The sequence below is a fragment of the Phyllostomus discolor genome, chromosome 3 (genome assembly GCF_004126475.2).
Source record: "Phyllostomus discolor isolate MPI-MPIP mPhyDis1 chromosome 3, mPhyDis1.pri.v3, whole genome shotgun sequence".
Taxonomy (NCBI): domain Eukaryota; kingdom Metazoa; phylum Chordata; class Mammalia; order Chiroptera; family Phyllostomidae; genus Phyllostomus; species Phyllostomus discolor.
The window spans coordinates 187,030,136-187,054,722 of record NC_040905.2 but is presented as its reverse complement, the minus strand read 5'-3'; the positions used below and the strand labels follow the sequence as shown (position 1 = coordinate 187,054,722).

The 24,587-nt window shown below is 52.8% G+C and overlaps 1 protein-coding gene across 3 annotated transcripts in view; it reads right to left on the bottom strand.

Annotated features, from left to right (window-relative positions):
• Positions 1 to 24,587, bottom strand: part of COL15A1 (collagen type XV alpha 1 chain) — a 95,644-nt gene that overhangs the window by 63,439 nt on the left and 7,618 nt on the right. The gene's annotated exons all lie outside the window — the stretch shown is intronic.

Here is a 24,587-nt window from a genome sequence, read left to right as displayed (position 1 = left end):
TGGATGGGTTCACCTCTCTGTTGGTGGAACGTGAAGTTCCCCTCACATCACAAACACTACTGCTGTGTGCTTTCTGATACCTGTCTCCTCGTGGTTACCTGTGCAGGTCATGCCACCACCTGAGGGTGCATTTATGGGGTGTTGGGGGCTGTACACCCACAGCTTCACTGAATGTTGCTCAGATGTCTGAAGCAACTGTGCCGTTTTTCAAATCAAGACATAATTGACATGTCACATTTTGTACCTTTAAGGTGTACGATGTGTTGATTTGATATATTTATATATTGCAATGAGATTTCCTCCTTAGCTGAGCTAACACCTCCATCACGCCAGGTGATTACCACCCGTTCCTGTGGGGAGAACATGTGAGATGCCGCCGTGCCATTTTACACGCCCACCAGCAGCCTGTTCTTGCCAGCACGTGGGGAAGGCAGAGAGGGGTGGTTTGGGAGAGGTCTATGGGGTTTTTGCACCTAGTGATACTGTTTGTTTCTGACCCTCCACTCCCCACACCGTCCGCCAGGGCCTCATGCGGCCACAGGTCCTCCTCCTTCACCTTGAATGCTCCCCCTCTGTCACCCACCCTGCCCGGCCTCGCACCACCTGGCTATTTCGCCAAAATAACTCCTTTTCTTCAAGACTCAGCCCAGCCTCACCATCCCTTGAAGTCCCTTGCTTCCCCTCCCACAACCTCACCCTCCTCCTCGCCTTCCGGTCCCCTCTGTGCACCCCGGGTCCTCCACCACAGCCCCCAGCATGCTGCGTTGCACTCTTGGGCACCAGGCCTCTCTTATTATTGGACCATGAAGACAAGGACCACGCCATTCACCTCTGTGATTCCACCACCCGTCCCAGTGCTGATGCATGGATGAATGAATGAATGAATGAAGTCCCATCCCCTCATTTTATAGAAGGCATAAGTGAGATTAAAAGACAGAAGGGGTTTGCTGGCTGTGAACTCAGACCTGATTCTCAATCCAATGCTTTTTCTCTCCAGTTTGTAACATGCATTAAAATGGAAAATAATTTTCGGTACAACAAACCCCAGAAGGCATAAAGGAAATCCTTGATGAATCTGGTTAAATTTAACTGCACAGAAATGTTAAAAGCTCTGAAGAGCAAAATAAAAATCCACACAGTATCAAATAAAACCCTGAAACTGGACAAAAATATTTGTTCCATGTATTACAGACGACAGAGTAATTACCCAGACACACACAGCAAAGGGGCACGCAGAGGGCAGCAACCCAAGGGGGGAAATGGGCAAAGAGAATGACATTCTTTCCATAGCAAAAGAAATAAAGATGACTCCAAAACACAGGAAAAGACAGTCAACCTCCCCCAGAATGAGAAACATGGAAGTTAAGGCCACAAAGATACACCATGTCCCCCATCAGCTTGGTAAAGATCAGATAATATGCATCATTGGTGAGGATTTGAGGAGACAGGCCCCCCTCCTGCCACCCCACCGGGTGGGGCCGGGGGCGGGCAGCGAAATTGGTGGAACAGCAGGGGGAGGTACTTTGCCGACATTTGATCCGAAATACAAGCACACAGGTTCTCTTCGATCCAGTAATGACACCTCTATGAATTGTTTTAACAGATACAGTTACACATGTGACATGGAAAAACACATTCAAGAATATGCATTGCAGCACAGATTAAAATGTATCAAAATATCCCTCTCTGGAAAGCTTAAATAAATAATAAATGTTTGATGTACAGTGAAATGCAGTGCAGGCTTTTAAACAGTGTGATTCCTTAGTTATTAGTACGGAACAGTTCACAAGATGTATTAGATAAAAAAACAGACAAAAGAACAAGGTGCAGAATAGCATCGCAATCAACTGGAAATACAAATATTAGTACATATTAAATACATACAATGTATTTTAAAATATAGGTTCGAATGTCTCCAGAAGGATACGCAAGAAACTGAGAGCAGAGATTGTCTCCAAGGAAGGGGGGGCCAAGAGACTTTTTTTTTCACCGAATACTCTTTTCTACTTTTTGAATCTCACACCATGCATATGATGTGAAAAGTACAGGCATTCACACATTTTTAAAGACATGCACTCCTTCTACCCCCCTTTAGACATTACAAAACATTTTCTTCTTGCTTTTCCTTGCTCAGATATAGCCCATCTTTGTATAGGAGGGGGAAAAAAAGAGTGAAAGGAAATAGAAATAAAAGCAAACACCCACTGGGACTTCTTTTCTCCCCTCCACAGTTTAAAGATAAAAACACAACAAAGCTGTGAGCACCCTGCCGACAGCCCTGCTTTCTCTCCCTCTACTCCAGGGCAGAGCTTTCCCTCCAGCCCCCCCACCTCTCTCCCTCTCCCACTGAGAACAGGAGGGGGAGCTCCTTTGCAGGGGATGCTCCAGGTTTGGAGAACGTGTGGTTCCACAGGGAACAAATGGGCCAGAGACTCCCCTCCAGTGATTCGTTTCCCAGGGGTGCCCAGGGGGCCCAGGGACAGATGGGGGCAGGGGCTGAAACATTCCCACCAGGACACCTGCCTAATGGGCCTAGCCCAGGCTTCCACGTGGCAATTCTGGGAATTCTTAGTCCCAGAGAGATTCTGCTTTAAAAAAAAATCATAAATCTACCCACTCTCCTTGTTTGATAGACAGGGAGATGGGTGAGGAAGAGAGTTCCATCACCAGGAGACACAGCCAGGGAGCAGCGGGTGGAGCATCGAAGCAAGGAGGGACAGAGAGGAGGCATGATTCTGCCTCAGGGTGACTGGGAATCACAGGTGTCGGTGCCCCTCCCCGCAGCCCCTGCCACAGACAATGCCAGGGAGGACAAGTGTGCAGGCACCAGTTGAAAGATCTTGTTTCCACTGGGTTGGCCACAGAGGGAGCCAAACCACAAATCCAGAGGAAGCTCCAGGCAGCCCAGCCCTGCCCTCAGCAGCCCCCACCTCCCTCCACACACACACACACGGTCCCCTGGCATGGTGTAGTGTGGCGGGGAGTGACCCCTGGCCTGGAGTGACCCATGCTCAGGGCTGCATCTGGGCCTGCTGGATCATTTCCCCTTGGCCTCTGGCAGGAGGGCCACCTGCTCAGGCAGCCACCAGGGAGGGGAGACAAGAGAAGTCAGGGAGCCAAGACAAACAGGCCTAGCAATTTGGTCCATAGGCTTGTCCTGGAATGGCTCTGCACAGGGCAGGAAGGGGTGGGGTTGGAGGGATGGAGATCACAGCTGGTGGGAAGACATCCTACCGTCCAGGAGGGGCAGGCTGGAGAGGGCATGCTGATGGGTGGGGGTGCTGATCACACAGCCCTGGCCTCAGGAACCTCAGGGCCCTTCATGGGAAGGCACCACACTTCTCAGATGATAGTACCTGCCTCATTGGACATTGTGTAACTTGAATAAAATAATATTCCTAAAACACGTAGCACACAGGAAGTGCCAGGCACAGAAACTGAGGCCCTGGTAGAGGTTGCTGAGGTCTGGCCTGAGGTCCCACTTCCAACAAGGACCTCACTGCGTGTTCATCCATCACCCAGAGGACCACACTCCCTGCCACCTCCACGATGCTGGGCCCATGGGCCCCAAGGATGCACACAGCCATGGGACAAGAGGACACAGGCAAGGGAGGCAGGGCTCTGGAGGGGAGTCCCAGCTCTGCCATTAACTATGCCCTGGGGCAAACCGCTCTCCCCTGCTGACCTCAGTTTCCCCATCTGTGTACCGGGGTGTTAGACGAGACAGACTCCCAGACCATATCCACTCCGACACAGCCGATGTAGCTTCCCTGCCTTCCAACCCCCTTCTGGGGCTGAGTCTGACCCCAGTCTCCGTCTCTCATTTCACTCATGCACCGGGATGACTTTGTTCACAACAGGGGTTCATCCACCCACGTTTCCGGTTCATGACTCTGACAACGCATACAAAGCCCCCACACCGTGCCTCGTGTGGTGCTGGGGTCATGGAGCTGAACCTAGAACTCGGGTTCCGAGGAACCCACGCTCCAGGTGTCTCTGCAGTCGTCTGTTCGCGCAGCTCCCAAGTTCCAAAGCCTTTCTGGCTCCCTAGTGCCTTTAGGATGAAGTCGAAATTCCACTCAAGACACCCCCTGCTTCATCTCGTCATCCTCCCCTTCCTTGTCTCTGTCTATGCTCATGCAGTGCCTTCCATCAGTAAGTCTTCCCCACATTCTTGCAGCAGAAAATTTCCAGGCTCACTCAGCTACCCCCCAGGACACGGGAGCCCCACAGAGCAGGCGCTCAGCAACAGGGCCTGAGGACAGGGGACAGACAGATGCCTCTGGGCTTCACTCCCCTGCAGTCTCCAGTTCAGGCTCCAGAGCACACGTCTGGGGCGGCCCCGCCCCAGGGCACCGGGAGAAGAATCAGACCGCTTAGGAGATGGACCGGGAAGGGGAAAATCTGAGCAGTCGCCGCAGGGTGCGACTTTCCTCCCAGGGGTCCAAAGCCAGTTTCCATGGAAACTAGGACAGAATCCCAGAAACAAAGAAACAAACATGGCAGGTTTTCCTTGCACAAAGATGAGAGCGACCTGCCTGGAGGAGGTGAAGAACTGGTGGAACACCTCCCTCTGTTCCTCCTCCCAGCTATGGACCCCAGGACATCTACTACCTCTCCTCCCCAGCTGGGCCTCCCTTTCCCCTTCTGTGCAATGGGTCATTTCAGTCCTGCCACCTGCGGCGTCCTGCGGAGTACCAGGGGTTAGCCTGGGCTTTGGAGCCTTGCCTCCCTAGGGAGCTGTGTCTGGCTTTGCAAAGCTCCATCTCACAGATGACATCTGGGCCCCAAGCCCAGTGCTCATACTTGTTAGCGTTTAAGGTCAGAAGGGGCTAAGAAGCGTTCCTCTGGCTCCGGGTCAACAAGAACTGCGAGAAGCCAGACAGAGGCGGAACCGGGGAGGCTGAGGACACGACAGGCTCGTGCGCGGCAGCGGCCCCTGGTGGCCGTACGGAGAACTGCACCTCCACCAAACCCAAGGAAGACTTCTCTGATTTCAGGGGCGCGGGACACTGCCTGTGCCTGGAAAAACTGGGAGACTGGGATCCCTACAGGAGAATCAGATACAGAGAGGTCTGGAAGGGACCCAGGACAGCAGGTCTGAGGTCACACAGGGAGCTGTGGCCAACCAGGACTACAATCCTAGAATCCAGATGCTGCCTTCTATCCTCTGTCATTTTCCTCGACCAGCTGCCTGGGAAAACAAAAGGTGCCCCTCCTGACATCGCTTATTCCCACCTGTGGCTGTGAAGACCGACAGGACACTTCAGTCAGCTTTAAGGAGACACAAGGACTGCTTCAAGTGGCCGGTGTATTCCCACTGGGGACAGGGCTCAGAAGGCCTGGAGGACCCCATGTTGCTATGGCTAGGGGCTGAAGTCAAGAGGCCATAGTTTACTGGTAAAGTTGGAGTGACTGCCCTGGGGGCCCCAGCAGGGTCCCTCTGGCCTGGATTTCTGTACCCTCAGCCTCTGGGGAGAGAGGGGGTCCCTGCTACCTTCTTTGCCACCTGTGGCATGAGCTGGGCAGCCTCAGAGACCCCGTGACCCTCCTCCTTGCTCCTTCTTGGGTTGTCCTGCCTGGGAGGGGGACATTCTGGCATCTTCTCAGGGCCGTCTCTCCTTTCCCTTTGGATCCCCCAACAGGGAGGTGGCCCCCAAATCAGACCTCCTGGCCTACATGTTCCCTTCCTCTTACCTCCCTGGAGAGACAGGAAGCTGGGAGTTCAGCGAGCCCAGACTCCATAGACAAAGAGCAGGTGACCTTCTGGAGAAGGAATTTCCTCTGCCATATACCCACCAACAGGCCATCTGGTTTGTGCTTGCACATCTCCACTGCTGGGGAGCTCACTCCCCCCACAGCAGCTCTGACTACGGTGGGACAATTCTGTCTTCAGAGCTCTTTCCCCTGGTGAGCTTAGGCACATCTCCCTGAAGCGCCCCCCGCCCCCCCCGCCCTTCTATGGCTGGGCCTGCCTCTGCCTTCTGGGACCATGCAGAAGTCAGCCTCGACTTCCCCATTGTGATCTCCCAGACGCCACACAGAGCGGTGGGAAGGGCCGCCTGCCGAGTGTCTGACATTGAGGAGCCCCGCTCCTCTCTGAGCCTCAGGCTCCTCAACTGCGAAACCAGAGGCTTGGACTCGATGGTTTCCAAAGGCCCTTGCCAGGCCTGAGAGTCTCCAGTTCTGCATTTTCCTCATCTGCCGTCTGTCTTCTGATCTCTCCAACCACCCTTAACTGCGGTTTCTTCAGCCCACAGCCTTCGGGCCTGGAAGGAATGACTCCAGCAGGGATCGGGACAAACCCAGGCCTTCCCACTCTTCTTTGGACAGAGCAGCCTGGCCAGAGGCAGGGAGTGATGTGCCCAGGAAAATGTCACAGCTCTGCCTAGGAGGAAACATCACTCCGCCCAGGCTGGAGTCCCCAAAGGCCCCAGGCCCTACCTGACTCCCTTCTCAGGAAAGTGGGCACAACAGAATCCAGGCTGCACGGGGTCCGTCTGCACCCCGTAAAGCTGCGGGAGGTTCTTAGAAAAACCTACCACCAATGCATTTCTTAGAAAAAGAACTGTTCCCCTGCCAGGGGAAAAATCCTGGACCAACTTAGAAGGGAGACCTGGGCTTGCCAACAATGAAAGACCTCATTTTTCTGAACTACAGAAGAGCATTTTTCTACATGTAAACTTAGACCGCCTCCTTCCCTTTTCCGGTTTTCATATATAGCATAAGAATTTTCCTGCTCAATGAACTTACTGTGTAAGCTTCTCTCTCTCCTTCCCTCTCTCTCTCTCTCTCTCTCTCTCTCTCTCTCAACTGTGGCCTGAACTGAGGAAAGGATGGTTTTGAAGGGAGTGGGAGGTGGGCAGAGACTGGCAAGGTGTGGGCCCTGTAGCTTGGCTGCCCGGCCCGGCAGCTGGAAGGAGCTGGGCCCAGCTGAGAGCCCCAGCAGGAAGGCACCCACCCAGCACCCTCTTGTTGTCCAAAGCCTCCTTTCACCTGCTCCCTCCTCCAGGAAGAAGGCAAGGCAGGGACCATTCTCTCCTTTCCAGAGGAGACAACCAAGCCCCAGAGAGGGGAAGTAATTCACCTGAGGCCCCAAGACAGGAGCCAGCACTGAAGCCCCAATGCTGGGCTCTGCCCATTGCAGCCCACTGCCCCAGGCTTCCCTTGAGACCTGGTGGGAAGAGGTGGCATGCCTCTGGTCCCCATCGTCCCTGTCCATCCCTCCGTCTAAACACTCTCATCCTGCTTCATCCTGGTGGTTAGTTCCCTTCCTTCTCTGATAGTATGAGAGATAGGCCCCTGGGCATGGACCTTGCAGACCCGTCTCTCAGTCCCCAGTCAAGGGGGGCCTGTGGATGAGTGACAAGAAACAGTAGCATCAGCAGCTAAGGTTCACTGCGGGCTTGCTGCATGCCGGGCACCATTGAGGAGCTTTCTGCCAACCATTTCACATTCACAGCTGCTTCTCTATGAGGCAGATAATTTTATTGTCCCCCTTTCACAGGTTAGAACATTGAGGCTTGGAGAAGTTACTTATGGCTCCAAGGCCATGAGGATAAAAAGCTATTGGAATCGGGATTCAAATCTGAAGAGGTGGTATAGTGTGGTGTGAACATTCCTGTCCTGGCCACACGTCAGAGTCACTTGCGGAGCTTCTGAAAAGACAGAGGTCTGCCCTTCGCCCCTGGCCCCATTGACTCAGAGTCTTCCAGGGCCGGGCCTGGGTGAGTCTCAGGCCTTCTCCTGGTTGGAAGCCACAAGTGAAGGTTAACCGCTCAGGCACTGATGTCAGACAGACCTAGGCTTGAGTCCAGGTCTTTCACTAACTGGTGGGTGACCTTGGGCAAGTCACTTCACTTCTCAGATGTAGAGTAACCTGCCCAGCTGGCCCACAGCACAGTGAGGCTGTGCCCAGTACAGGGCCCTGCACAGCATGAGCGCCCAGGGCCCCGCGAGTCCTCACTACCCGGACCCGGGCTGACTCTGGGCCAGCCACTCATCTCTGTCAGCTCCCCTCACAGCCACCCTCTAACTCTTAGCCTTTAAATAACAAATAACATCATCGAATAAGGAGTCCCAGTGAAGAGGGAACTGAGGGGCCAGCCTGGAGAGAGGGTGGTATGCCTCCCTCATTCTGAGACCCAGGTCTGCTCACCACAGCCCCCTAAACATTCGCACACATACGTACACACAAACCCCTTGGGCAGAGACTGGCTCCAGGGTCTTGCTGTCTTCCTGCAGTGAGGCCTCAGGACCCCACTTTGTCACCTGCCCAGACCTCTGGTCTGGACAACTGGGTACAGAACCACCTCAGAATTACGTGCCCCATGTGGCAGGTTAAAGCCAGCAGGTGTGAGCAGGTGTGAGCAGCTGCGGGCATCTGGGAAGAGCTTTGTAGTCAACTGCTCTCAGTTTATGGGCCTTCTTTTCCATCTGGGGAACAAAGGCTCTTTGAGTGCGATGAGGGCCTTGAGTCCCGACGATGACATCAGCAGGCGTGAGTCATCACCCCAGCAGGCCGCTCTGGAGGGCTCCGCCAGGGCTCAGGGAGGAAAATGCACGGAAAGCAGGCCTGGGGTGGGGGTGAGGGGTGGAGGGGCCTCACGAGGGACCCATGAGGGGCACCAGGCAGGAACACGTGACGACCTCCTGGAAGACAGCACCTGACCACTCGCAGCTCCTGCAAACTGCCAGGCTCGGCGCTGGAAGGGGACAGGGACCCAGAAGCTGGCAGGGCAGGCTCTCGGGTGCAGACAGCTGGACCACAGTGTTTCGAATGGCATTCCCCAGGGTCAGGGAGGGGGTGTGGCAGAGAGGGGGCCACTGGTTCCGGGGGTGGGAGGCTAAGGAGAAGGCCCCTCAGCCCCTAACACACATGCACACACCCAAGTCACATGTACACTCACACGCACAGATCCAGTCACATGTACAGTCACGCATGCACTCACACACAGATTCACATGTGTAAAAACACACTCATACAATAGTCTCACCTATTCATAGCACACCCGTGAACATAGTCACACACACTGATACATACAGTCATACACACACACACAGAAACACACACCTTCACCCACACTCATCCTGCACTTGTGCACACTGACACCTGCACGTGCTCACCCTCACACCTATTCACATGTACTCACACACTCACTCACGGTACTTTCTCATGCTCTTGCACACCCACACACACTCACCTACCCTCACACACACACTCACACCAAAGCCACTCAGGCTTAACTTGTTTCATATCCCGGGTTCCAATCCCAGCCTCGTGCGGAGAAATGCGCCCACCGAAGCGCTTCCACACAGCGGGTGCTGGATCCGGGGCTCCGCAGGGGCGGTGTTCGCCGGGGCCAGGAGCCATGCGCAGCCCACTCTTCCTTTCCCAGACGCCTCACCGAAGGTCTGTGGAGCTTTGATCGCGCTTCCTGCACAGAGGGTTTCAGTCCCTCTGATGTGGGTGCCTTTTCTGTGTTTTCCTCTTGGCAATGAAACCTTCTCAGAATATCAAGTTTGGGTCACATCTTCACAAAAATGAACCCAATTGACTCATTTTCTGGGGAGCAATGCTGGAAATGGACGGCCAGTGAATGTGAGCGGCTGGCCTGCATAGGCGGCACCTGGGGCTTGGCACAGGGCCCGGCGCCGGGAGGCACCCAATAAGCGTTACTTTTGTGAATACTCCAATGAATGCATGGTAAGAGCTCCTGCGTATTGAACCCTCACAGCGTCCTGGAGACCCAGTTTCTTTACCTGCAGGCCAGTGGTTCTCAACCCTGGCTGCACAGAATCAGGAGATTAAAAAAAATACTAATGCCCAGGCCCACCCCGAGAGATGCTGATGCCGCTGGTCCAGGCCCGGCCTGGGCATGGCACGTTTTGCATAGCTTCCCAGTGATGCTCATTCACAGCCCACATTCGTTCTTTACAACAACCCTGGTCTTACGGTTCCCAACCTGCGGATGAGGGGACAGAGGCACAGAGAGGTTGAGTAACCTGCCCACAAGGTCCCAGACTGGTGATTCACACCCTCTTCTGTCCGATGGAAAAAGTTGAGTCTCCCTCCGCTCATCTCCAGGGATGTCACTTCAACCCAAGGCTAACCCACTCCAGGGAACACGCCCTGACTGTCCCAGCCCTCGGTGACCTTGAGCATGTCTGCCTCTCTCTCCCCATTGCCCTGACCGCCCCTCCCCCTCACTCTTAGGGTCAACATCAGCACCTCCCATTGGCTCTCAGGGCTCCACTGCCAGTAAGAGACAGTCTCTCACAGCCTTCGAGGGGCTGGAGACTCTGGTCGTGCTGACCACAGGCAGCCACTGCTCTCATTTGGGCAGACCTGACATATTTTCAGAGCTGGGAAAAGGATCTCCAAGCCGCATGGTGTTGGGGGGAAAGACTCAGCCAGCTCTGGCTTCCAATTCCAGCTCCGCATTTAAAAGCTGCACAATGTTGAGGCACTTTACCTCTCTATGCCTCAGTTCTTCCATCTGTCACAGAAATAATGCCACCTGCTTCGGGAGAGAGTTTTGAAAATGACCTGAGACAGCAGACATAGAGTACTGAGCAGAGGGCCCAGCCAAAGCATGCATTTAATCAAGTACCATGATTATCGTGATTATTGCCGATGACACACTACTTTTCTCTCCCCTAGACTATTATCTATGATTGCCACGAAAGGTAGCTTTGGGTGATTTTTCCTCCCTGTCTCTCCTGAAACATGGAGTGACCCAGCCTCCTCCACTCTGTTGCAGTGAGGGTCAAATGTGGTTCTTGGTTGAAAATGCTCCCTCAGGCATACCCGGCTCAGGTGAGAGAAACAACACGGACGGCGGGCTCTGAACAGGTGTCTTGGGGCTGAGAGCGCTGTTTCCCTCAGATGACTGCAGTGCGGACAGACTGAAATGCCACTGTGTGGCCAGGGTAACTTCATAAGCAGAGTTTCCTGACCCAGTCTCCCAATGGCTTTAGCCAAATGGTGCCAACCCAGAGGAGCTCAAACCCAGACATCGGTGTGGGGCCCCACCCCCTCTCCAAATTCAAGGCCAGAAGCTAGGGTCAGGCCTAAGCACAGCTTCCGGAAGAAGTGACAACTAAACAAGAATGACAATGGCCTGTGTTGACTGTAGTGGGTAGGATGATGGCCCTCCAAAAAAATATGTCCATGTCCTCCTAATCTCGGAACCTGGTCATAAGACTCTGTTTGGAAGAAGAGTCTTCTGCAGATACAATTAAATGAAGGATCCTGAGGTGAAGGGATCATCCTGGATTGTTCAGGTGGGTAATCCAACGACAAGTGTCCTCTAAGAGACACAGGGGAGATTTGACAGAAGAGGAGGAGACACTGTGACCTCGGAGGCAGGAGCTGCAGCAACACAGCCCGGAGTTAAGGAGCATGGACAGCCCCCAGGACCCGGGAGAGGCAGAGAGGGCTCTCCCTGACAGCCTGCCAACACCTGGATCATGGACTTCTGGCCTCCAGAACTTTACAAGAATACATTTCTGTTGTTTCAGGTCGCTAGTTTATGGTAACTTGCTGCAGCAGCCAAAAATCTAATGCGTTCACTGAGAGCTTACTGTTTGCTGAGTATGGCCTAGGCTGGGTCATCTCATACTCTCAGTAACCCAGAGAGGAAGGTGTTGTTACCTCTCTTTCATAGATGAGGAGGTGGGGCTGCAGAGGGATTTGGTCACACAGCTGGTAAGTGGTAGAGACAGAATAGACCAAGGCAGCCTGGGTTCAAGCTGCATAGCCCATCTGCTTAACCAGGACACCGACGGTTCTCCAAGGGTCATTCCCGGACCAGCAGCCGCAGCATCACCTTGTAATAGCAGGAAGTTGTAACAGGTAGGAACTGTAAGGCACCCCACCACGCTTTCGACACTGTTCCTGCAAATGCTGCCTCTGACTAATATGTAGCGTGTAGATAAGCAGCATGCTTATGTAAGATTCCTAGGAACTAGTTTCAAAACATACAGACCCTGACCTGCAGGCATCCCAGCTCCGGGAGATTTGCTGACCTTCATCCATGAGCCAGGATGACGGGAAGCCAGGATAACGTGGAGCCCAGATGACTACACCAGGAAGAAGCCCACCAGACCGCCACTTGCCTTGTTGGAATGGACCACGCTCATCTGCACGTAGAGAAATTTTCAGCTGCCCTCCCTTGATCTCTTTGTTCTGTTCCCCTCTCCCTCTTCCCACACTGAAAGGAGGGGGTGGGCTTTCGGGCAAGAGCCCCCATCTTCCAGGGGATGGGCTTTGAGACAAGAGTCTCCCATCTTTCAGGGTGCCGGCGCCTGAATAAAACCACTTCCCTTTACATCAGCACCTGCCTCTCGAGTATTGTCCCTCGAAGCGGCAGGCAGCCGGGCCTGCTTTCGGTTACAGCCTGGGAGTGATCAGAGATATAAATTCATGGGCTCTGCTCCCGACCTACTGAATCAGAGACCGCAGTGAGGCCAGCACCCTGCGCTTTAGCCAGGCCTCCAGGAGATGCCCTGGTTTGAAACCCACTGCCCTACCTGTGTGGTGGAGGGTAAGGCAGTAGCCTGATGCTGGGATGGGGGGCCAGCTGTGGGGAATCATGGTGCAGGGGGCATGGACAGGCAGAGAGCAGCAGGGCTGAGGCCCACGCACAGGCCTGGGCAGGACTCCCGAAGCCTCTGCCGGGGGACAGACCTACGCAGGGCCCCGGCCAAGATGGGCTTCCTTCTGCTCCCAGCACAGCAAATGAGCGACATCCCCGCCAAGCTGATGGGAGGCTGAGCCCCCTAGTGAGTAGATTCCTGGGGTGAGGCAGCCAAGTAGCCCCGGGCTGGAGGATGCAGAGGGGCTTGGGGGTTCCAGCCCACAGTCTGTGCACGTTGGGTAAGGGATCTGAAGTAGGAGGAAGCTTGTGGTCTCAAGGGAGCTGGTCCCCAGGGAAAGCCTGTCCTGACCAGGAGGAGCCCATGTCTTCCAGGAGGGCAGTGACAGTGACTTCCCCTGTCTCTCCAGCCCCCCTGCCCTGCACTGAGCTTCAGGTGCTTAAAGACATCCAGGAGAGTCCACGGCAGCCACACTGGGAAGCTGAGCCTCAGGGGGACTCTGTCTAGATTAGTATAAATGAGTCACCATCTTGCTAAGAAACCCTCCCTGGCTGAGTTTCCCAGTAAGTCCCAATTCCCCCCTACTCTGCTGTTATCTGCTGACTTGTTTGTGTCTCCCACGGGCCTTGAGCCCTCCAGGTGAGGATGCATCACTTCCTGTTTCATCTCTCTATCTCCCAGCTTCTCCACCCCTCCCATCTAGCACAGGGCCTTGCCTGGGGTGAGCAAAACTGGAGCACTGATGGGTGAATAAATGAATATCTAATGCCCACATGAGTGAATGAATAAGCTTATTGGATTCTGCACAAGAGTGACTGCACGCTTGTCGTAGCATCTATTATCCTCAATCACAAAGAATTCTGATGAACACCAGTGACTGCCGTAGTGATCCCACCAGCACCATTTAGCTCAACATGCACGTGATAGCCTCACTCACGTATAATGTAATACAAGTATTCCTGCCTTTCGAAAGTTCCCTTTGTGCTACTTCGCTGTCATGACAGCCCTACATTATTAGGACCTGTTTACACTAACTGAGGGAACTCCAAAGAGGATTTTGCTTCTATGAAAAAAAGGCGAAAACAGCACCCAGCATTTGTTTTGCAGCAAGCCTTATAGAAGCGGTGCGTGCCCAAGCAGCAAGAGTGGCCCCCAGCGAGCCCCTTCCCGGAAGCTACACTCGGCATCTCAGCAGCGAGCCTCTGTAGCTTTTGAAGTGTGTCTGAGGGCACCTGTGCTTTATCTCGATCCATTTCATATCTCCGTTCACAAGATGTGTCCTAAGGTAATTGCTTCTTCACTTGACACCATTTCAGCTTATGAAAGGCTTCGTAGGAACGCCCTACTTTCAGACAGCGGGGCAAACCTGTCTCTGCAACCTCACAGAGGCTTGATGCTAACTTCCCTGAGGCTGGGATCTCTCTCCATCCTTTTGGCAGCCCCTTAATCAGATTGGATGACCAGCCTTCTGCAAAATGCCTGCCCTTGGCTCTCACCCCTCGATGGAGTGAGGAGTGTTGCTCGTAAACACTGGCCTCCTAGACTTCAGACTACATTCCAGCTGCCTCCCCCTCCCCGCTCCCTGAAACAAGGATCTGGGTGAGGAACAGCGTATGCTTCCCCTTCTCCATTTACACCGTTGGCGTTCTCGAGGTTTGGCTGGAGGCCTTCGGGAGGCCTCTCGTAGCCTGTCTGGGTGTTGGAGTTGAGCAGGGAACACAGGGCAAGACAGGATGGGATGGGACTGGCCAGTGCTTGAGGTTCCAGGGACAGAACAGCAAGATGCCTGCTCCTGGTGCATCTCTCACCCCCACCCTCACCGCCAGCCCCACGGGGAGGGGAGAGCTGTCATGGAGGTAGGAGCTTGGAAGAGTAACGCTGGCGATTTTCAAGTCTCTCTAGAGTCTCTCCAGACTCTCTAAGTGAGGCATGTCCTTGGGTGTTTCTTGAATTCTCTGGCAGGGTTCACAACCACATGGTCAATGAAATCTCTTAAAGAGTTGCTGACCACATGCCTCAATTCACTTGCAGTTTACAGGATCCCAGGCCAAGAGAACGCAGCCGCAGGGGACAGAGAATCCCCGAAGGGAAGGCAGAGTGGACCTCTCCACCTTCCACGCCATCCTGGAAGCATGGTCCCAGCTGAGGTTCTGGCCTGGCCCACAACCAGCGTCCAGAGGCAGACCTTACCCATACTTGACCCTGGGCTGGACTCTGTGAGATCAAGAGGACTCAGACTCTGGTCCCTGAGTAGCAATCAGCTCAGTTGATTAGAACAGGACACCGACACATAGAGCCCTGAACTGAAGGATGCGGCCCATGAGACAGGCCTGCAAGGCATTGCACAGGTGAACGAGATGGACCAGCAGAACACAAGCGAACCCACAGGGCTGGGGAGGGGAGGTAGGAAAACTAGGGGTAGATGCATGGTTCCAGGAGAGGGAGCAATGGGACCCTTAGATAACCTCCGGAATTAGAGCAGGAAGAAGGATGAATCTAGATAAATACAGATTTAGGAGTGTTAAACCCACATGCATTAGCTCATTTAATCTCAGGACAGTTTGATAAGCTGGGGACGATTGGTATCCCATTTTGCAGACGAGCAGACTGACGCTGAAGGAGATCAAGGCCAAAGAGCTGGTAACTGAGATGCGTGGGACTCACATAGGCCATTTAATGTCCTTCCCAGCTCTTTTTACTTCTAGCCACTTTTTCACCTAGGAGGCTAGAGTCAGATTGTGGGGAGCCTTGAATGCCAAGCCAAGGGGGCTAAAATGTACCCAATAGACAGCAGGGCACCTCAGCAGGTTTCTGAGGAAGGCTGCAGCTGACCATTTTAGGAGGCATTGCCATTTCACCTCGAGCTGCTGCCCCTGGGAGTTGGGCCCCCTTCCGTCCCCGTGCCAAGGAGAGGGTGGGATCAAGCAATCTGGAATGTGCAGCGAAGGCGGCAGTTTGGCACCAGCCGGAGACATACTTTCCTGCAGCCTCTCAGCGCTTGGCATGTTGTGCCCGGGGCACAGTCCAGCCGCCCTGGGAACGGTCCGGGGCGTCCCAACAGAGGAACTCGTGTGACTTCGGTCAGGGCAGAGAAGCAGCCCAGGGACAGAATGAGCTCATGGCTTCGGCAGGCGCCGTGAAATCTCGCCTGCACTGACCGAGGCCGATGGCAGCCTGGAGAGTCGGGTGACCTACGGAACGGGGAAGGACCTCAGGAAGCACCCAGTCCAATGTCCCCAAGGTGAGAAAACTAAGGCCCAGCCTGATGGTGTGACCCGCTCATTATGTGCCTACATTATGTCACGTGCCCACAGCCGTCTACTGTGCAGACCGCCCTCACCCATCCCCTAAAGAAGTTGGGGTGCGGGGAAGTGCTCGCTCGGAACACAGCAAGGGCCCAGCCCGGGGATGAACGCGCTGGAGTCTCTATGGGCCGCACATACAGGGCGAGGCACACGTAGGTTTACGGCTGCGAGTATGTGAAACACAGTTTGTTCCTGCACTGTTCATTAATTATTGTGTCACTTTCCATACAAATGACTGTAAATCTGCTTTTGCCCCACCCTGCATAATGACTTGGATGCTGTTGAGCGGGGGGACAGATGCCATAAAAAGTTTGTCCTACAGCTGTTACCAAACACACAGCTTCTTTCTACAGTTTTCCCACTCTGTTGTGCAGAGACCTCCTCTCCGTGGGATGTTGGAGCCCCGTTTGGCTCTGAAATGGGATTTGAGTTTAAGGAAGAGCCAGGACAGATGGTGACCCTGAAGTCATATTTTGAAACAGGCTAACTCTTGTTTAATCGAGATGAAAGTACTTGACGGTCTCCAAATGTTTGCCGGAGGGAGAGCCTTTGTGCCTCCAGAGTGGCGGAGGGGGAGGCGGGCCTTCCCGAATGAGTACCCAGGAGACACCCCTAACTGGAGACCTGGAACTGAGGGTGAGTGACTTTGGGGGGACCCAAGGAGCATGAGCCTCACCCAGCAGATGCAGGGGAAGGATGTGGGTTTCATCATCAGAGAGACCCACGTGCGAGTCCTTCCTCTACCGCTCACAAGCTGATGACCTTGGGTCAGTTGTAACTTCTCTGAGCCTTAGTTTTCTTATCTGGACACAGAGATGACAAGACCCAGCTCTCAGGGTGGGTGGTACAGGGTAACATCAGGTGCCAAGCACATCTTGCTGATCCATTCAGAATTTATTCACAAATACTATCAAGTACCAACCACCCTGTGCCAGGCATGGTTAGTGTTGGAGATTCATGGGAGAGCAGGGCCGACCTGTCCCCTGCCTTCATGGAATACATGGTCAATACTGGGCATCCCTGGCTGGGCTCAAGAATCACCTGGGTCCTTGGAACACTGATGCCTGGCTCCCAGCCCCATCAGAGTCTCTGGGCCTCAGCAAGTTGTGAAAGTTCCCAGTGATGCAGCTGTGCAGCAGGATGGGGTTCATGAGCTAGGGGCAAGCCTCAGCCCCGGAATGCCTGCTGCCTCTTCTCTGCTTGGGCACTCCAGCTTCACACAGCCAGGAGGCAGGACCTCTCCTACCCCCATCCAGAGGAGGAAACCAAAGTGCTCTTCAGGGGCAATTTTCCCAGGTAAATGGAGGAATAGCCAGTAAACGGAGGAACTGGAATTGGAAGTCCATCTGATGTTTCCAAAGGTCAGCACTACACGCACATAAGAAACCCTTGGCATAGGTGCATTCCTTCCCCTGTCTTTCCCCCCACATCCCCGAGGGTGGAAAACACTGGCAGCAAATCGATGGGCAAGCAGCACCTGGGAACTTTGGGTTGGTACGATGCCACCCACCTGGACATCAGAAGACCCTGTTCTATACCCAGCTCTCCTGTATTTCAGCTGTGTGACTATCATCACGTCCGTGTTCTGCCTGAGCCCCTGCCTGCCCATCTGCCATTTAGGAGAGCTAGAATAGATGATCCTGGAAGTCCAACATTTTCTGGATCCTCAAGGTTCCCAGTGGGCTTTGAGGGAAGTGAGGTATTTGGGGGGGGGGGGTCTTTGGGCCTGTCACAAGGGAGCCCTAGGACCCCCAGCTGTCCAAGGAGTGTGAATGGTGAACTGTGCCTTCTCCCACAAGGAGCCACTATGTGGCATGGACCACACTGGGTAGGAGGCTGCCTCCAAAGGGCAATTCTTAGAAACCTTGAACTTGAGTGGGACCAGCCAGTCTCTCCCACATGCATATGCATGAGCAGCATTTTTCACATTCCACACAACTTCCCATGCTAATGCAACCACACACACTTATTCCTGAAAGGCGAAAACAGATTGAGAGAGGAGAGCGACTTAGAGCCGTGAGCACACACACTGTTCATTCAACTAGCATTCATTGAGCACCTGCTGTATGGAAGGCCCTGCTGGGGTCTTTCCCTCATGGGGTGGGCAGTTCTAGTACAAGAGCTTTGGAGAGCAATCTCCATCTTGTCAATGGCAAAAACAAAACAAAAACAAAAATTAATAGGGCTTTTGACATACAAGTGCACTCTGTATTTGTAGACAGAGAACATGCTTATTGAAGAATGGGTTCTGGCACACATTGCAATGATTTTGAGCCTTCCCTACACGTTCAGGACCTCAAATTCATACATAACATCATCTTCATTAGAGCAGCCCACCATCTGAGAGAGGGGACCTCATATCCAAGGGCTTGAGTCTAGCCACAGAGTTCCTCAGAGCTTGGAAATGTAATTCAAGCCCCCTGCTTTATCTTTAAAGGCACTCAATCTGTGCACTCCCCTCTATAACACACGTGTGCTGTTTCTTTTAACATAAAAGTTCTAAATGATTCCCCAGTTGTTACAGGATGCCCCATGCCTCCACCCCCAGGTACCAATCGCTGAGTAAAGTGGATACAGGAAACAAACAATGGGATTTTGCGTGCCACGCTGTATCCAGGGTAACACACCACCCGCATCCCACCATTCCCAAGGAGTTGCTCCCCTATGCAGACACATTAAAAACTTTCCACTTGACTTGTCCTCCCCCGGCTCGCCCTGCCAAGACCTCATTTCTGCTCTGTGGTGAGAAAATTTTGCATTGTGTTCATGGACATACATGCTCCCTGGAACAGAGATCCAGAGGATCAAACATCTGAAAAGATAACATCAGATCTGGACAAGCCTTTTAGAGCTGGCCCAACCTCTTCGCTGCACAGACAGGAAGAAGCTTTTCAAAGCCAAGGCTAACTGGAGTCTAACTGCGGAGGGCAATTCTTAGAATCCTTACCTCACGTGACCCTTGTGATCTCTCAGCCAGGCAGCGGTGACGACCTGGGAGGCTCCTGATGGCTGAGGCAGGACTGGGAACTCTGTGCTGGCTCAGGACTCTCATTCCAGCTCGGCTTCCCTAACGTGTCACTGCAAGTCTCTCAAATGCCCTTCTCTGTGCAACTCAAAGCTGGAGACCCTGCTTTGTGCCTCCACCTGAAGCAATTTTCTCTCAGAGAAGTAGAGGCAGGAACAGGACGGCAAGCAGGACCCGGAGCCCTCAGCCAGTGAACCTTTGGGCTATGAGCATGGCGCTGGACCCAAGGGATCACGGAAGCCAAAATGCTTGCCCAGGGCCAGGCTCAGGAAAGCAGCTACTGAACAAAGGGTCGCTTCCGTCCTGGAGAACCTCCCCCGACCCCCAGCATGGTCCCCACCCCCCACCATGCTCAGGCCACACATAGGCTGCTGCTGCCATCCTCTTATTCTGCACATCTATCTGGAACATCCCACTGCCCTTCCAACCCATCAGCCCTGCCCCCTTTCCCAGCTAAATCTATCCATCCTCCACATCTCCTTCTCAAATGTTGCTCCCTGGGGAGACCTTTCTGACGCCCCAGGACAGATTAGAGTGGCCAGGTATGTGCTTCCTTGGCTCCCTGTGCTTCTTCATAACACTTTTCACTATTTATAAATATTTAAAGTTTTTGTACAATCCTTTATGTAGTGTCTATGTCCCGTGCTGGACTGTAGGCTCCACGAGGGTGGGAACCACGCCTATCAGCTCATTACTGCACGCCGGGCACATGTCGCGTGGCCTCGCATGGAGTAGGGATTAAATAAATATTTGAGTGAAAGTGAGTGAACAAGTGAACACATGAAAAGCCTATCAGGCTATGACAGGCAGGGTGGCCGAGTTTTCAAGCCAGAAACTTTGGGATTCATCTTGTCCCACCCACCCACATTTACAAAGTCCCGGCTTAGCCTGCTTCTCTCTCTCCAACTCCATTTGACCCCGGCACTAACTGCACGCCTCAAGGGCCCACATCTCCCAGTTCTGAGTGTAAACACAGCACCAGGGGTCAGGGTAAGGTTCAGATTCTGATATAGCAGGTCATGGACTGGAAGTTCAATGATTTTAAACTCCAAAAATGAATGGCACTATGCCACCCTCCCTGTCTGAGGCAAGATGAACTTGTAAATGAATTCTGCCCCTGATGGAATGAACCGGGCACAATGCTGAGAGAGGCCTCGGGAGGGTTTAGGGACCACAGCCGTCAGCATTGAGGTTGAACCTTGTTACCATGGCCATGACCTTTTATTGAGGGTTCACCGTGTGCCAGGCACTGTGCTAAGAGTTTTGGGGACACGATTTCACGTACTCATCACAAGAACTCTGAAATAGGTACTATTATCATCTCTACAGATGAGAAAACGGAGGCAAGAAGAGGACTAGTAAATTGTTCAAGGTCACCAGCTAATAGGTACAAAGCCTGGAATCGAACCAGTTCTGTCTGACCCAAAGCCCCAGCACTTCACCACCATACCACAGAGGCCCATGTCTCCCTATTCTGTGTGCCCATGAGTCACGGGGAACCTGGGAAAGGTGCAGATTCCGAAGCAGCAGGTCTGGGGCAGGACCTGGAATCCTGCGTGTCTAGCAAGCTCCTAAGCGGTACCAATGCTGCTGGTGCGGGGACCATACTTTACACAGCAAGTCTCTCAGGGGGAAAAGGTGAAAGAGGATTTCAAGAGAGAGAGGAGAGTATTCCAGACTGCAGGATGACACTAACAAAGGCTGGGAGAAGGGAACATACTCATTCCATTCAGAGACCAGCAAGGAATCAGCATGGCTAAAGCCAGAGCATGGGGAGCCATGTGAGGGGAAAAGACACTTCGAGATCCAGCCCAGAGAGAGTGGGCTTTACGGAGCTGTAATAGGAAGCATAGAAGGGTTTTGAAAGGGGACACGACATGACGTGAGGGGGCCCATGTTTTGACAAGCACTCTGCAGTGAGGAGATGCGCTAGAGATGGAGAGAGGGAAGGCCCTAGTGGCAAGGAGTTGCTGTGACAATCCACTAGTGAGTGTGACACAGCTGGGGCGAAGGGATGCAAGGGACAGACTGGCCGCTGTAGACATAGCAGGGGCAGAACTTATTTCTTTGAAACAAAGCTGCAGTACTCTTCCAGGGGCTAAACATCTCTCAGCCACTCCGAGCAGTTGACCAGCAGTGCAGAGACTGTAAACGCTGATGGCAGGTAGAAACGTGGGTATGTGCAATTCCAATGACATCTCAAATAGAACTATGGACTCTGAGAAACGGGGCCCACCCGCCACTTCTCCCAGTCCGGGCACAGTCTCCATGGTAGGGCAGCATTTCCTTTCTTTGCAGATTAAGTATCTGAGCCCAAGAGAGGAAACGACTTGGGCAAGCTCCCACAGCTGAGCCCAGAACCAAGGAATCCTGTCTCTAGCACCCCAAACCAGGTCAGCACTGTGCAATGTAGAGAACTTCCCCCAGCAGAGAAAATGAAGACATCGTCTATAATCTAATATCAGCCCACACTTGCAAATACTAAACAAACCAAACCGTTGTATTTCTTTTTTTAAACTGTTCTATTTCTTAAACTAGAAGCTCATATTCTACAAGGGGCGGGGGGTAGACCCTGAAATGGAGCCATCTACTCTAGACAGCTCAGGCTGGAGTAAAATTAGAAAATGTGTCACATGGAAAAACTCTGCAGTGAGAAACGGTTTTCTTTCCCTCCTTTTTCTTTCTGTGGGAGAGAGAGTAATTGGGCTTTGCAACTGGACGGAGGGAGAGAGCCTCCGCGGTCTCTGTTTCGGCCCAGATACACACAGTTATTGGACGCGGTTTTGGATCCTGACTGTGTCCCATGGGCCGGGATGTCAGTGAAGGGTCTGAACAGGGCTCAGCGCTGCTGAAGTGAATCACGTCTCCCAACTGCCCCCAAGTTTGGCCAAACCGAACTCAAGTGTCCTAGAGTGTTCATGCTGACAGTGCTTTTAGAGTTTCCCTGGTCCAACCTCTTCACTTCCCAGATGGGGAAACTGAGGCCCAAAGAGAGACAGAGATTTGCCCAAGACAGAGAAAACAACAGGGAACCTCTGCCTGGCTATCCATTCAACAAGCACGGCTCGAGTACCTGCCAGGGGCCAGACACGGTGCTAGATACTGGGGATCCGTGAAGAAACGGCCGCATTCTGCCCTCTCCGGCTGGCCCTCCCCGTACGCCAGCCACTCCGAGGCTGTGTGGTTTGAGATCAGGCTGGGAGGAGACATACTCTGGGGGATGAGGCCAGAACAGCACATGTGGTCCTCGGGGGGTCTCAAACGTCACTCTGAGGAGTGTTATAATGATTTTCTAAGGCTGCTATAACAAACGACCACAAATTCAGTAACTTCCACTAGCACAAATTTATTAACTTATAGTTCTGCTGGTTAGAACTCCAGCACAGGTCTTACTATGCTCCCTTCTGGAAGCTTGAAGGGAAAATCCCTTTCCTTGCTTTGTCCCCCTTCCAGAGGTGCCCACATTTCCTGGCTTGCGGCCCCTTCCTCCATCTCCCACCAGGAAAGAAGGCCGCTCAAACCCTTCCCACGTTGCGTCACCCTGACTTCCTCTGTCTCCCTCTTCCACTTTAAAACGTTCCTGTGATTACACAGGGCCCACCTGAGTAATCTGGAATCTTTATCCTCTTTTAAATTGAGCTGATTATCAATATCAATTCCATCTGAACCCGAGTTCCCTTTTCCAGTATAACCAAACACAGTCACAGTTTCTGAGGATCAGGATGCGACGCCTCTGGAGGTCGCTGCTCTGTTTACGACAGGTGGTAAGCACCGGACGAAGACACAGAGTTCTAAGAAGAGGTGACATCATCAGAGTTGGTTTTATGGCGCTGCTCAAACTTTCATGTGCACGTGAATCTCCAGGGATCTTATTAAAATGCAGATTCTGATTTATTGAGCCTGTGGGAGGGACCGGAGATGTTTCGTTTTTTACTACTTCCCAGGTGGCGCTGATGCTGCTGGCAGATGACTGTGGCTGCACTGGGGGGGGGGGGGGGATGGGTGAGAATGGAGGCCAGGAGGCACACCTGTGTGGTGAAAATGGGCAGAACTCGCTACCGCTAAGACTGTGTGTCTGGAAGGGGAGAAGCCACTGGCTGTTCCAAGTTCAGATGGAGTTCTGCGTGTGACGTTGTTGAAACTGCATGAATTTAGCTTCAGTTTGTCATCGCCTTTGAACTCTCCACACCCCTGTTCTGTGGGATGGAATGATCTTAACTTTCCGACACTGAAAAGCGTACCTTCCTTTTTCTTCCACGATGTGTATTCTATCCCCGGGTGTAACCGCCCAGCCCCTGCTGTTACCCCCGCTCTGACCCCTCCGTCATCCAATGTAGCGGATGGCTGCGGGTGGTCTTCCAGCAGGGCTGCGGGGACACACAGACTTTGCTACGGTCAAGGGCTCATAATGCTGGGTTTTCACTAAGATCTCCACAGTCTCAGGCTTTGAATGATTCATTCATTAATGTATTCAAATGCTCATTGTGTCCATGTAATACCATGTCAGATGTTGAGGAAGCATGGACAAATAAAACAGGGTTCCTGCCCTCAAGGAACCCACAGTGATGTGGGAGCAGGGAAGGGTGGAGATATTGAACTGGCCACCAAATAAATACAAGCCTGATGCTTATCTCATTACTCCTCAAGGTAGAGATTATTGTCCTATTCCAGATAAAGACGTTAAGAAAAAGATAGGTAACCGGCCCCAAGTCACTCAAAGGAAAGTAACTGAGCTGAGATTTGAACCCAGGAGACCTGGGATCCCAGAACTCGTGTGTGTGAGCTATATATGCCCTCTGGAGCTCCCTCCGGGGTCCGGTGGCAGCTCTGCCACTCACCTGGGTTGCAACCGTGAACAGGGACTTTCCCCTTGGGGAAGCTGTTGGCCTACATTGATTGCTCTCATCCCTGGCTGCACCTTGAGAAGCACACCGAGAGCTTTAAAAGCCTGCCCTCGCCCCAGATGGGTTCATTAAGAACCCCAGAAGCAGTGGAAGACTGAGTGTCAAGTTCCTTTTGAATCCCTGAAGTGATTCTAAGGAGCAGTCAGGGTCGAGAAGCACCAAGGTCCTTGTGACCTGAGCTCTTGCTTTCTAATTTCCTGAAAAACCTTCTTTTCATGTGGCCCTTACCACGAGGCACATGCAACATGGCTGAATAAATCGGGGGGAGGGAGGAGAGAACAGAGGAGGGAAGCCTTGGCTCCACTCAAGGAAGGACAATTTGGAGCTGTAATGCGGGCGCTGTCCCTCTAGCTGTGGTTTTCTCTTTTCAAATCAGAAAAATAGCAGCAATGGTGAAGGCCGGGTGAGCTAGGCCTCTCACGTGCTGCTGTGAGGACTGTAAGTTACTATTGCCTCTCCAAAGAATACACCAAAAGCCTTAAACGCGGGCACGCACCAGATCCAACAATTTGTTTTAGGGATTCAAGCTAGGAAATAATCACAGAAATGGTCAAATACAGAGCTATACAAATAGGACCATCGAGATACTGTTTCTATAATAGTCTACAACCGGAAACAACCTAAAGGCTTAAGAGGGGACTCGTTTAACTATGGGACATCCCCATAATGAAATACTCTTTCAATTACAATGGAGAAGAACATTCATGCTCCAGGGGAAGTGCCTAGATGGTCGTTAAAGGAGAAAAAAAGCCA